Raw genomic sequence first — 13,508 nt, 5'->3', positions numbered from 1 at the left:
ACACCGGGGATTCCAGCGCCAACGTGGAACCTGCACAACACAATCAAAATACTTTGCCCCAACTTAACGGTGAGGTTGTCAATCTCACCGGCTTGCTCGTAAACAAAGGATTAAACGTATGGTGTGGAGAATGATGTTTGCTTGCAAAGAACAGTAGAGAACAATGATTGCAGTAGATTGTATTCAGATGTAAAAGAATGGACCGGGGTCCATAGTTCACTAGTGGTGTCTCTCCAATAACATAAATAGCATGTTGGGTGAACAAATTACAGTTGGGAAATTGACAAATAGAGATGCATATACATATCATGATGACTACTATGAGATTTAATTAGGGCATTACGACAAAGTACATAGACCGCTATCCAGCATGCATCTATGCCTAAAAAGTCCACCTTCGGGTTAGCATCCGCACCCCTTCCAGTATTAAGTTGCAAACAACAGACAATTGCATTAAGTACGGTGCGTAATGTAATCAACACAAATATCCTTTAGACAAAGCATTGATGTTTTATCCCTAGTGGCAACAGCACATCCACAACCTTAGAACTTTCTGTCACTGTCCCAGATTCAATGGAGGCATGAACCCACTATCGAGCATAAATACTCCCTCTTGGAGTTACAAGTATCAACTTGACCAGAGCCTCTACTAGCAACGGAGAGCATGCAAGAACATAAACAACACATATATGATAGATTGATAATCAACTTGACATAGTATTCAATATTCATCGGATCCCAACAAACACAACATGTAGCATTACAAATAGATGATCTTGATCATGATAGGCAGCTCACAAGATCTAACATGATAGAACAAGAGGAGAAGACAACCATCTAGCTACTGCTATGGACCCATAGTCCAAGGATGAACTACTCACGCATCAGTCCAGAGGCGATCATGGTGATGTAGAGTCCTCCGGGTGATGATTCCCCTCTCCGGCGAGGGTGCGGGAGCGATCTCCTGAATCCCCCGAGATGGGATTGGCGGCGGCAGCGTCTCTGGAACTTTTTCCGTATCGTGGCTCTCGGTAATAGGGTTTTCGCGACGGAGAGTTTAAGTAGGCGGAAGGGCAGAGTCGGAGGGCTCACGAGGGACCCACACCATAGGGCGGCGCGGGCCCCTCCTTGGCCGCGCCGCCATGTGGTGTCGCCACCTCGTGGCCCCACTTCGTATCTTCTTCGGTCTTCTGGAAGCTCCGTGGAAAAATAAGACCCTGGGCGTTCGTTTCGTCCAATTCCGAGAATATTTCATGTGTAGGATTTACGAAACCAGAAACAGACACAAAACAGAAGCCGGCGCTTCGGCATCTCGTTAATAGGTTAGTGCCGGAAAATGCATATAAATGATATAAAGTGTATATAAAACATGTGAGTATTGTCATAAAACTAGCATGGAACATAAGAAATTATAGATACGTTTGAGACGTATCAAGCATCCCCAAGCTTAGTTCCTACTCGCCCTCGAGTAGGTAAACGATAACAAGGATAATTTCTGAAGTGACATACTATCATAATCTTGATCAATACTATTGTAAAGCATATGAGATGAATGAAGTGATTCGAAGCAATGATAAAGACAATGACTAAACAACTGAATCATATAGCAAAGACTTTTCATGAATAGTACTTTCAAGACAAGCATCAGTAAGACTTGCATAGGAGTTAACTCATAAAGCAATAAATTCTTAGTAGAAAGTTTTGAAGCAACACAAAGGAAGATATAATTTTCAGCAGTTCCTTTCAACTTCAACATGTATATCTCATGGATAATTGTCAACACAAAGTAATATGATGAATGCAAATAAGCAAGTATGTAGGAATCAATGCACACAGTTGACACAAGTGTTTGCTTCTAAGATAGAAAGAAGTAGGTAAACTGACTCAACATAAAGTAAAAGAATGGCCCTTCGCGAGAGGAAGCATGGATTACTATTTTTGTGCTAGAGCTTTTATTTTGAAAACATAGAAACAATTTTGTCAACGGTAGTAATAATTCATATGTGTTATGCATAAGACATCCTATAAGTTGCAAGCCTCATGCATAGAATACCAATAGTGCTCGCACCTTGTCTTAATTAGCTTGGATTTACATGGATTATCATTGCATTACATATGTTTCAACCAAGTGTCACAAAGGGGTACCTCTATGCCGCTTTGTACAAAGGTCCAAGGAGATAGATCGCATTTGATTTCTCGTTTTTGATAGATCTCAACTAAGGACATCCATACCGGGAAAACATAGAAAACAGATAATGGACTCCTCTTTAATGCATAAGCATTCAACAACAGATAATATTCTCATAAGAGACTGAGGATTAATGTCCAAACTGAAACTTCCACCATGATTCATTGCTTTAGTTAGCGGCCCAATGTTCTTCTCTAACAATATGCATACTCAAACCATTTGATCATGATAAATCGCCCTTACTTCAGAAAAGACGAACATGCATAGCAACTCAGATGATATTCAACAAAGGTGTAATAGTTGATGGCGTCCCCAGAAACATGGTTACCGCTCAACAAGCAACTTATAAGAAATAAGATACATAAGCTACATATTCTTTACCACAATAGTTTTTAAGCTATTTTCCCATGAGCTATGTATTGCAAAGACAAAGAATGAAATTTTAAAGGTAGCACTCAAGTAATTTACTTTGGAATGGTAGAGAAATACCACATAGTAGGTAGGTATGGTGGACACAAATGGCATAGGTTTTGGCTCAAGGTTTTGGATGCACGAGAATTATTCCCTCTAAGTACAAGGCTTTGGGCTAGCAAGGTTGTTTGAAGCAAACAAAAGTATGAACCGGTACAGCAAAACTTACATAAGAACATATTGCAAGCATTATAAGACTCTACACTGTCTTCCTTGTTGTGCAAACACTTCACCAGAAAATATCTAGACTTTAGAGAGACCAATCATGCAAACCAAATTTCAACAAGCTCTATGGTAGTTCTTCATTAATAGGTGCAAAGTACATGATGCAAGAGCTTAAACATGATCTATTTGAGCAGAACAATTGCCAAGTATCAAATTATTCAAGACAAAAAACCAATTACCACATGAAGCATTTTCTGTTTCCAACCAAATAACAATGAACGAAGCAGTTTCATCCTTCGCCATGAACATTAAAAGTAACGCTAAGAACACCAGTGTTCATATGAAACAGCGGAGCGTGTATTTCTCCCACACAAAGAATGCTAGGATCCGATTTTATTCAAACAAAAACAAAAATAAAAACATACAGACGCTCCAAGTAAGGCACATAAGATGTGACGGAATAAAAATATAGTTTCACTAGAGGTGACCTGATAAGTTGTCGATGAAGAAGGGGATGCCTTGGGTATCCCCAAGCTAAGATGCTTGAGTCTTCTTGAAATATGCAGGGATGAACCACGGGGCATCCCCAAGCTTAGACTTTTCACTCTTCTTGATCATATTGTATCATCCTCCTCTCTTGATCCTTGAAAACTTCCTCCACACCAAACTCAAAACAAACTCATTAGAGGGTTAGTGCATAATCAAAAATTCACATATTCAGAGGTGACATAATCATTCTTAACACTTCTGGACATTGCCCAAAGCTACTGAAAGTTAATGGAACAAAGAAATCCATTCAACATAGTAAAAGAGGCAATGCGAAATAAAAGGCAGAATCTGTCAAAACAGAACAATCCGTAAAGACGAATTTTTTAGAGGCACTTAACAGGCTCAGATGAAAAAGCTCAAAACTAATGAAAGTTGCGTACATATCTGAGGATCACGCATGTAAATTGGCAGATTTTTTTGATTCTTCTACAGAGAGATCTATTCAAATTCGTGACAGGTAGAAATCTGTTTCTACGCAGTAATCCAAATCGAGTATCAACTTTACTATTAGAGACTTTACTTGGCACAACAATGCAATAAAGTAAAGATAAGGAGAGGTTGCTACAGTAGTAACAACTTCCAAGACTCAACAAAACAGTAATAAAAACATACATGGGTTATCTCCCAAGAAGTGCTTTTCTTTAACGCCTTTCAGCTAGGCGCAGAAAGTGTGAATCAAGTATTATCGAGAGATGAAGCATCAACATCATAATTTTTTCTAATAATAGAATCAAAAGGTAACTTCATTCTCTTTCTAGGGAAGTGTTCCATACCTTTCTTAAGAGGAAATTGATATTTAATATTTCCTTCCTTCATATCAATAATAGCACCAACAGTTCGAAGAAAGGGTCTTCCCAAAATAATAGGACAAGATGCATTGCATTCGATATCCAAGACAACAAAATCAACGGGGACAAGGTTATTGTTAACCGTAATGTGAACATTATCAATCCTCCCCAAAGGTTTCTTTGTAGAATTATCAGGAAGATTAACATCCAAATAACAATTTTTCAATGGTGGCAAGTCAAGCATATTATAGAGTTTCTTAGGCATAACAGAAATACTTGCACCAAGATCACATAAAGCATTACAATCAAAATCTTTGACCTTCATTTTAATGATGGGCTCCCAACCATCTTCCAACTTCCTAGGAATAGAAGCTTCAAGTTTTAATTTCTCTTCTCTAGCTTTAATGAGCATTTGTAATATGTTTTGTAAAGGCTAAATTTATAGCACTAGCATTAGGACTTCTAGCAAGTTTTTGTAAGAACTTAATAACTTCATAGATATGACAATCATCAAAATCTAAACCATTATGATCTACAGCAATGGGATCATTGTCCCCAATATTTTGAAAAATTTCAGCAGTTTTATCACAAACAGTTTCAGCAGTTTCAGCAGTTTCAGGCAATTTTGCACGCTTTGCACTAGGAGTAGAAACATTGCCAACACCAATTATTTTACCATTGATAGTAGGAGGTTTAGCAACATGTGAAGCATCATCATTACTAGTGGTGGCAATAGTCCAAACTTTAGCTACATTATCCTCTTTAGCTAGTTTTTCTTCTCTTTCCCACCTAGCATGCAATTCAGCCATCAATCTAATATTTTCATTAATTCGAACTTGTATGGCGTTTGCTGTAGTAAAATTTTTGTTATCATTATCCTCAGGTTTAGCAGCCATTTTATTAATTAAATAAGATTGTGACTCAGACATGTATGAGATTCGGTTTTCGGCATTTGAAAGCTTAGTTTGCAAACCAGAATTCTCCATATTCAAATTTTCAAGTTGATTCCCTATATTTTTCAACAAGGCAGATTGTTCATTCATAGTTTTAGTAAACAATTGATTTTGCTCATATTGTGATTGCATAAAGCTCTTAGTAGCTCTTTCAATTTCTAGCATCTTTTCCTCATTAGGCAAAACAGATCTACCATAAGAATTACCATAAGGATTACCACTAGCGGGATATGGCCTATAGTTGTTACCAGAATTATTCCTATAAGCATTGTTGTTGAAATTATTATTTTTAATGAAGTTCACATCAACATGTTCTTCTTGGGCAACCAATGAAGCTAAAGGAACATTGTTAGGATCAACATTAGATCTATCATTCACAAGCATAGACCAAATAGCATCAATCTTATCACTCAAGGAGGAGGTTTCTTCAACATAATTTACCTTCTTACCTTGTGGAGTCCTTTCAGTGTGCCATTCAGAGTAATTTATCATCATATCATCAAGAAGCTTTGTTGCCGCCCCCAAAGTAATGGACATAAAAGTAACCTCCAGCAGCTGAATCCAATAGGTTCCGCGAAGAAAAATTCAGTCCTGCATAAAAGGTTTGGATGATCATCCAAGTAGTTAGTCCATGGGTAGGGCAATTCTTTACCAAAGATTTCATTCTTTCCCATGCTTGAGCAACATGTTCATTATCCAATTGCTTAAAATTCATAATGCTACTTCTCAAAGATATAATTTTAGCATGTAGATAATATCTATCAATGAAAGCATCTTTACATTTAGTCGATGAATCAATACTATTCTTAGGCAAAGATAGCAACCAATCTTTAGCTCTTCCTCTTAAGGAGAAAGGAAACAATTTCAGTTTTATAATGTCTCCACCTACATCCTTATACTTTTGCATTTCACAAAGTTCAACAAAATTATTAAGATGGGCAGCAGCATCATCAGAACTAACACCAGAAAATTGCTCTCTCATAACAAGATTTAGTAAAGTAGGTTTAATTTCATAAAATTCTGCTGTAGTAGCAGGTGGAGAAATATGTGTGCATAGGAAATCATTATTATTTGTGCTAGTGAAGTCACACAACTTAGTATTCTCAGGAGTACCATTTTAGCAGTAATAAAAACAAGTAAAGCAAACTAAATTAAGTAAAGTAAAACAAGTAACTAATTTTTTTGTGTTTTTAATATAGAGAACGCAAACAAGATAGTAAATAAAATAAAGCAAGTAACTAATTTTTTTGTATTTTTGATATAAAGAAAGCAAACAAAACAGCAAATAAAGTAAAGTAAAGCAAGACAAAAACAAAGTAAAGAGATTGGATGTGAGAGACTCCCCTTGCAGCGTGACTTGATCTCCCCGGCAACAGCGCCAGAAATTTAGCTTGTTGACGCGTAAAGCACACGCCCGTTGGGAACCCCAAGTGGAAGGTGTGATACGTACAGCAGCAAGTTTCCCTCAGTAAGAAACCAAGGTTTATCGAACCAGTAGGAGATGAAGGTCACGTGAAGGTTGTTGGCGGAGGAGTGTAGTGCGGCGCAACACCAGGGATTCCGGTGCCAACGTGGAACCTGCACAACACAATCAAAATACTTTGCCCCAACTTAACAGTGAGGTTGTCAATCTCACCGGCTTGCTGTAAACAAAGGATTAAATGTATGGTGTGGAGAATGATGTTTGCTTGCGAAGAACAGTAGAGAACAATGATTGCAGTAGATTGTATTCAGATGTAAAAGAATGGACCGGGGTCCACAGTTCACTAGTGGTGTCTCTCCAATAACATAAATAGCATGTTGGGTGAACAAATTACAGTTGGGCAATTGACAAATAGAGATGCATATACATATCATGATGACTACTATGAGATTTAATTAGGGCATTACGACAAAGTACATAGACCGCTATCCAGCATGCATCTATGCCTAAAAAGTCCACCTTCGGGTTAGCATCCGCACCCCTTCCAGTATTAAGTTGCAAACAACATACAATTGCATTAAGTATGGTGCGTAATGTAATCAACACAAATATCTTTAGACAAAGCATTGATGTTTTATCCCTAGTGGCAACAGCACATCCACAACCTTAGAACTTTACATCACTTGTCCCGGATTCAATGGAGGCATGAACCCACTATCGAGCATAAATACTCCCTCTTGGAGTTACAAGTATCAACTTGGCCGGAGCCTCTACTAGCAACGGAGAGCATGCAAGAACATAAACAACACATATATGATAGATTGATAATCAACTTGACATAGTATTCAATATTCATCGGATCCCAACAAACACAACATGTAGCATTACAAATAGATGATCTTGATCATGATAGGCAGCTCACAAGATCTAACATGATAGCACAAGAGAGAAGACAACCATCTAGCTACTGCTATGGACCCATAGTCCAAGGATGAACTACTCACGCATCAGTCCGGAGGCGATCATGGTGATGCAGAGTCCTCCGGGTGATGATTCCCCTCTCCAGCAGGGTGCCGGAGGCGATCTCCTGAATCCCCCGAGATGGGATTGGCGGCGGCGTCTCTGGAACTTTTTCCGTATCGTGGCTCTCGGTAATAGGGTTTTCGCGACGGAGAGTTTAAGTAGGTGGAAGGGCAGAGTCGGAGGGCTCACGAGGGGCCCACACCATAGGGTGACGCGGGCCCCTCCTTGGTCGCGCCGCCATGTGGTGTCGCCACCTCGTGGCCCCACTTCGTATCTCCTTCGGTCTTCTGGAAGCTTCGTGGAAAAATAAGACCCTGGGCGTTCGTTTCGTCCAATTCCGAGAATATTTCTTGTGTAGGATTTACGAAACCGAAACAGACACAAAACGAGAGCTGGCGCTTCGGCATCTCGTTAATAGGTTAGTGCCGGAAAATGCATATAAATGATATAAAGTGTATATAAAACATGTGAGTATTGTCATAAAACTAGCATGGAACATAAGAAGTTATAGATACGTTTGAGACGTATCACCCAACTAGTTGGAGGATTGGGACGCCTGGCGTCTTCAACCTTCGTACATTCCCATAAAACTAATGAGTTTATGTAGTCTCACCAAATTATATTCTATCACCTTGCAATAAGGTCTTAGATATCACATATATCTCATACCTCGCTTATTTCTGAAAACAAAATTTTCAGCTCCTTACTTTTTCAAACAGATTTGAACTTCAAGTTTCACGGAGACAAGATGATTCTAGGTACTAATTGAAACCATTGTTCTTTGAATCAACAATGTGAGGTTTACTTAAAGTTTGCAATAGGACTTAATCATTTCTTGATTCTTTAACAATACGGTACCAGTCCGTAAAGTTTCTTGTCAGGTTTAACAGTATTTCTATCTCAATTACAAGACTAGCGCATGGTAGAAAACGGATGCCAATACTACAAAATTAATTCAAAATACTACTCAGACTATGTTCATGATAATTAGTTCATGTTTTAATCTAATTACTAATGAACTCCCACTTAATACAACATCCCTCATAGTTGTTTATGGTACACGATCCAAATCCACTACACCAAAACCGATCATCACGTGAGATGATGTAGCTTCAATGGTGAACATCAACATGTTGATCATATCATCCATATGACTCGTGTTCAACCTTTCGGTTTCCTGTGTTCCGAGGCCATGTCTGTACATGCTAGGCTCGCCAAGCAAACCCAAGTATTCCGCGTGTGCAATATGGCTTACACCCGTTGTATGTGAACATAGAATCTATCACATCCGATCATCACGCGATGCTTCAAAACGATGAACTGTAGCAACGGTGCATACGAGGGGAGAACACTTTGTTATCTTGATATTGACGTGAGGGATCATCTTATAATGCTACCGTCGCGATCTAAGCAAGATAAGATGCATAAAGGATTAACATCACATGCAATTCATATGTGATATGATATGGCCCTTTAGTCTTTGCTCATTTGATCTTCATCTCCAAAGCACGGACATGATCTCCATCATTAACGGGCATGATCTCCATCATCGTCGGTGTAGCGTCAAGGTCCATGGCGCCGTCTTCATGGTTGTTCACCACATGTAGCAACTATTACAACTACTTTGAAATAATACTATTACATGAAATATAAAGAAAACCATAAGGCTCCTGCCGGTTGCCACAATACAATAATGATCATCTCATACATCAAATATAATCATCATCACATCATGGCCATATCACATCACCAAACCCTGCAAAAACAAGTTAGACGCCTCTAATTTGGTTTGCATATTTTACGTGGTTTAGGGTTTTCGAGTAAGATCCAATCTACCTACGAACATGAACCACGACGGTGATACTAGTGTTGTCAATAGAAAGAGTAAATTGAATCTTCACTATGGTGGGAGAGACAGACACCCGCAAAGCCACTTATGCAATACAAGTTGCATGTCGAGCGTGGAGCAAGAGTCTCATGAACGCGGTCATGTAAAGTTAGCCCGGGCCTCTTCATCCCACCATGCCGCAAGATGCAAAGTACACGAACTAAAGACAACAAAGTATCAACGCCCACAAAACAATTGTGTTCTACTCGTGCAACCAATCTATGCATAGACACGGCCCTGATACCACTGATGGGATTCATAGCATAGAAAACAAAAAATTTCCTACCGCAAGAACGAATAACAAGCCAAGATCCAATTTAGAAGATGGTAGCAACGAGAAGATCATGAGACTAACCCTTGAAGATTTCCAAAGCCTACGAGATTAGATCTCGTTGTTGCTGTAGTCGATCACTTGCCGCTTTCGAAAGCGCGTAGAAGATCTTGACGGTGCCACAGTCGGGCAGCACCTTGATGTCTACGGGTGCTTCTATTCTTGTAGACAGTGTTGGGCCTCCAAGAGCAGAGGTTTGTAGAACAGCAGCAAGTTTCCCTTAAGTGGATCACCCAAGGTTTATCGAACTCAGGGAGGAAGAGGTCAAAGATATCCCTCTCAAGCAACCACTCGCAATCACGATACAAGAAGTCTCTTGTGTCCCCAACACACCTAATACACTTGTCAGATGTATAGGTGCACTAGTTCGGTGAAGAGATAGTGAAATACAAGTAGTATGGATGTATATGAGTGGTAATAGCAATCTGAATAAAATATGGCAGCGAGTAAACATGCAACGAAACGATAAATAAACGGAGATTCGATGTTTGGAAACAAGGCCTAGGGATCATACTTTCACTAGTGGACACTCTCAACATTGATCACATAATAAAACCACTCTACACTCTCTTGTTGGATGACAAACACCATTAATTGTGTAGGGCTACAAGAGCACCTCAATGCCGGAGTTAACAAGCTCCACAACATTCGATGTTCATATTTAAATAACCTTAGAGTGCAAGATAGATCATTGCAATTATACCAAGTACTAACATAGCATGCACACCGTCACCATCACACTATGAAAGGAGGAATAGATCGCATCAATACTATCATAGTAATAGTTAACTCCATAATCTACAAGAGATTACAATCATAACCTACGCCAAGAACTACATGATGCACACACTGTCACCATTACATCATGAAGGAGGAATAGAGTACTTTAATAACATCACCAGAGTAACTAGATCACAAAGAGAGAGAGATGAACCACATAGCTACGGTAGAGCCCTCAGCCTCGGGGGAGAACTACTCCCTCCTCATGGGAGACCGCAGCGGTGATGAAGATGGCGGTGATGTCGATGGAGAAGCCTTCCGGGGGCACTTCGCCGTCCCGGCGGCGTGCCGGAACAGAGACTCCTGTCCCCCAGATCTTGGCTTCGCGATGGCGGCGGATCTGGAAGGTTTCTCGTACCATGGCTTTTCGTATCGAAGATTTAGGTCAGGGAGCTTTAAATAGGCGAAGAGGCGGAGTCGGCAGGGCTACGGGGCAGCCACACAACAGGGGGGCGCGCCCCCCTTGGGCCGCGCCGCCACCATGTGTGGTGGGCCTGTGGCTCTCCTCTGGCGCCTCTCCGGTGTTCTGGAAGCTTCGTGCAATTATAAGATGCTGGGCGTTGATTTCGTCCAATTCCGAGAATATTTCCTTACTAGGATTTCTGAAACCAAAAACAGCAGAAAATAGGAACTGGCACTTCGGCATCTCGTCAATAGGTTAGTTCTGGAAAACGCATAAAAATGATATAAAGTGTGAACAAAACATGTAGGTAATGTCATAAAACTAGCATGGAACATAAGAAATTATAGATACGTTGGAGACGTATCAAGCATCCCCAAGCTTAGTTCCTACTCGCCCTCGAGTAGGTAAACGATAACAATGATAATTTCTTAAGTGACATGCTACCAACATGATCTTGATCAATACTATTGTAAAGCATATGAAGTGAATGAAGTGATAGTAAAGATAATGACTAAACAAGCTGAATCATATAGCAAAGACTTTTCATGAATAGTACTTTCAAGACAAGCATCAATAAGTCTTGCATAAGAGTTAACTCATAAAGCAATAGATTCAAAGTAAAAGGCATTGAAGCAACACAAAGGATGATTAAGTTTCAGCAATTGCTTTCAACTTGTAACATGTATATCTCATGGATAGTTGTCAACATAAAGCAATATAACAAGTGCAATAGGTAAACATGTAAGAATCAATGCACACAGTTGACACAAGTGTTTGCTTCTAAGATGGAAGGAATAGGTAACTGACTCAACAATAAAGTAAAAGAATGGCCCTTCGCAGAGGGAAGCAGGGATTAAATCATGTACTAGAGCTTTTTAAGTTTTGAAATCATATAGAGAGCATACAAATAAAGTTTTGAGAGGTGTTTGTTGTTGTCAACGAATGGTAATGGGTACTCTAACTACCTTATCAACCAGACTTTCAAGAGCGGCTCCCATGAAGGACGTTATCTCTACCAGCAAGGTAGATCATCCCTCTTCTCTTTTGTTTACACATGTATTTTAATTTCATTATTTATAGATGACACTCCTCCCAACCTTTTGCTTACACAAGCCATGGCTAACCGAATCCTCGGGTGCCTTCCATCATTCACATACCATGGAGGAGTGTCTATTTGCAAAATTAAGTTGCTTACTGATAGATCAGGGCAAAGCATGTGAAGAGTATTATTAATGCAAGTTAATTAATTGGGGTTGGGCACCCCATTGCCAGCTCTTTTTGCAAAATTATTGGATAAGCGGATGAAGCCACTAGTCCATTGTGAAAGTCTGTCAAAAGTAAATGACAAGATCGAAAGATAAAACACCACATACTTCCTCATGGGCTATAAAACATTGACACAAATAAGAGATAATAGCTTTTGAATTGTTTAAAGGTAGCACATGAAGTATTTGCTTGGAATGGCGAGAGAAATACCATGTAGTAGGTAGGTATAGTGGACACAAATGGCATAGTTTTTGGCTCAAGGATTTGGATGCACGAGAAGAATTCCTCTCAATACAAGGCTAGGCCAGCAAGGTTGTTTGAAGCAAACTCAAGTATAAAACGGTGCAGCAAGAATCACATATGAACGTATTGTAAGCATTATAAGACTTTACATCGTCTTCCTTGTTGTTCAAACACCTTAACCAGAAAATATCTAAACTTAGAGAGACTGATGCGCGTGAGACACACGTCCGTTGGGAACCCCAAGAGGAAGGTGTGATGTGCACAGCAGTAAGTTTTCCCTCAGAAAGAAACCAAGGTTTATCGAACCAGTAGGAGCCAAGAAGCACGTTGAAGGTTGTTGGTGGCGGAGTGTAGTGCGGCGCAACACCGGGGATTCCGGCGCCAACGTGGAACCCGCACAACACAATCACGGTACTTTTCCCCAACGTAACGGTGAGGTTGTCAATCTCACGCAGCTTGTCGTAAACAAAGGATTAGATGTATAGTGTGGATGATGATGATTGTTTGCGAAGAACGGTAAAGAACAATTGCGGTAGATTGTATTTCGGATGTAAAGAATAGGACCGGGGTCCACGAGTTCACTAGTGGTGTCTCTCCCATAAGATAAACGAGATGTTGGGTGAACAAATTACGGTTGGGCAATTGACAAATAAAGAAGGCATAACAATGCACATACATATATCATGATGAGTACTATGAGATTTAATCGGGGCATCGATGCGCGTGAGACACACGTCCGTTGGGCAACCCCAAGAGGAAGGTGTGATGCGCACGACCGATGCAAAGTTTTCCCTCGTAAAGAAACCAAGGTTTATCGAACCGAGTAGGAGCCAAGAAGCACGTTGAAGGTTGTTGGCGGCGGGATGTAGTGCGGCGCAACACTCAGGGATTCCCGCGCCAACGTGAACCCGCACAACACAATCAAAGTACTTTGCCCCAACGAAATGCTGAGGTTGTCAATCTCACCGGCTTGCCGTAACAAAGGATTAGATGTATAGTGTGGATAGATGATTGTTTGCAGAAGAACAAGAAAGAAC

Source organism: Lolium rigidum, chromosome 1, assembly GCF_022539505.1.
Source record: "Lolium rigidum isolate FL_2022 chromosome 1, APGP_CSIRO_Lrig_0.1, whole genome shotgun sequence".
NCBI classification, from domain to species: Eukaryota; Viridiplantae; Streptophyta; class Magnoliopsida; order Poales; family Poaceae; genus Lolium; species Lolium rigidum.
Note: the sequence above shows the minus strand (reverse complement) of the source record.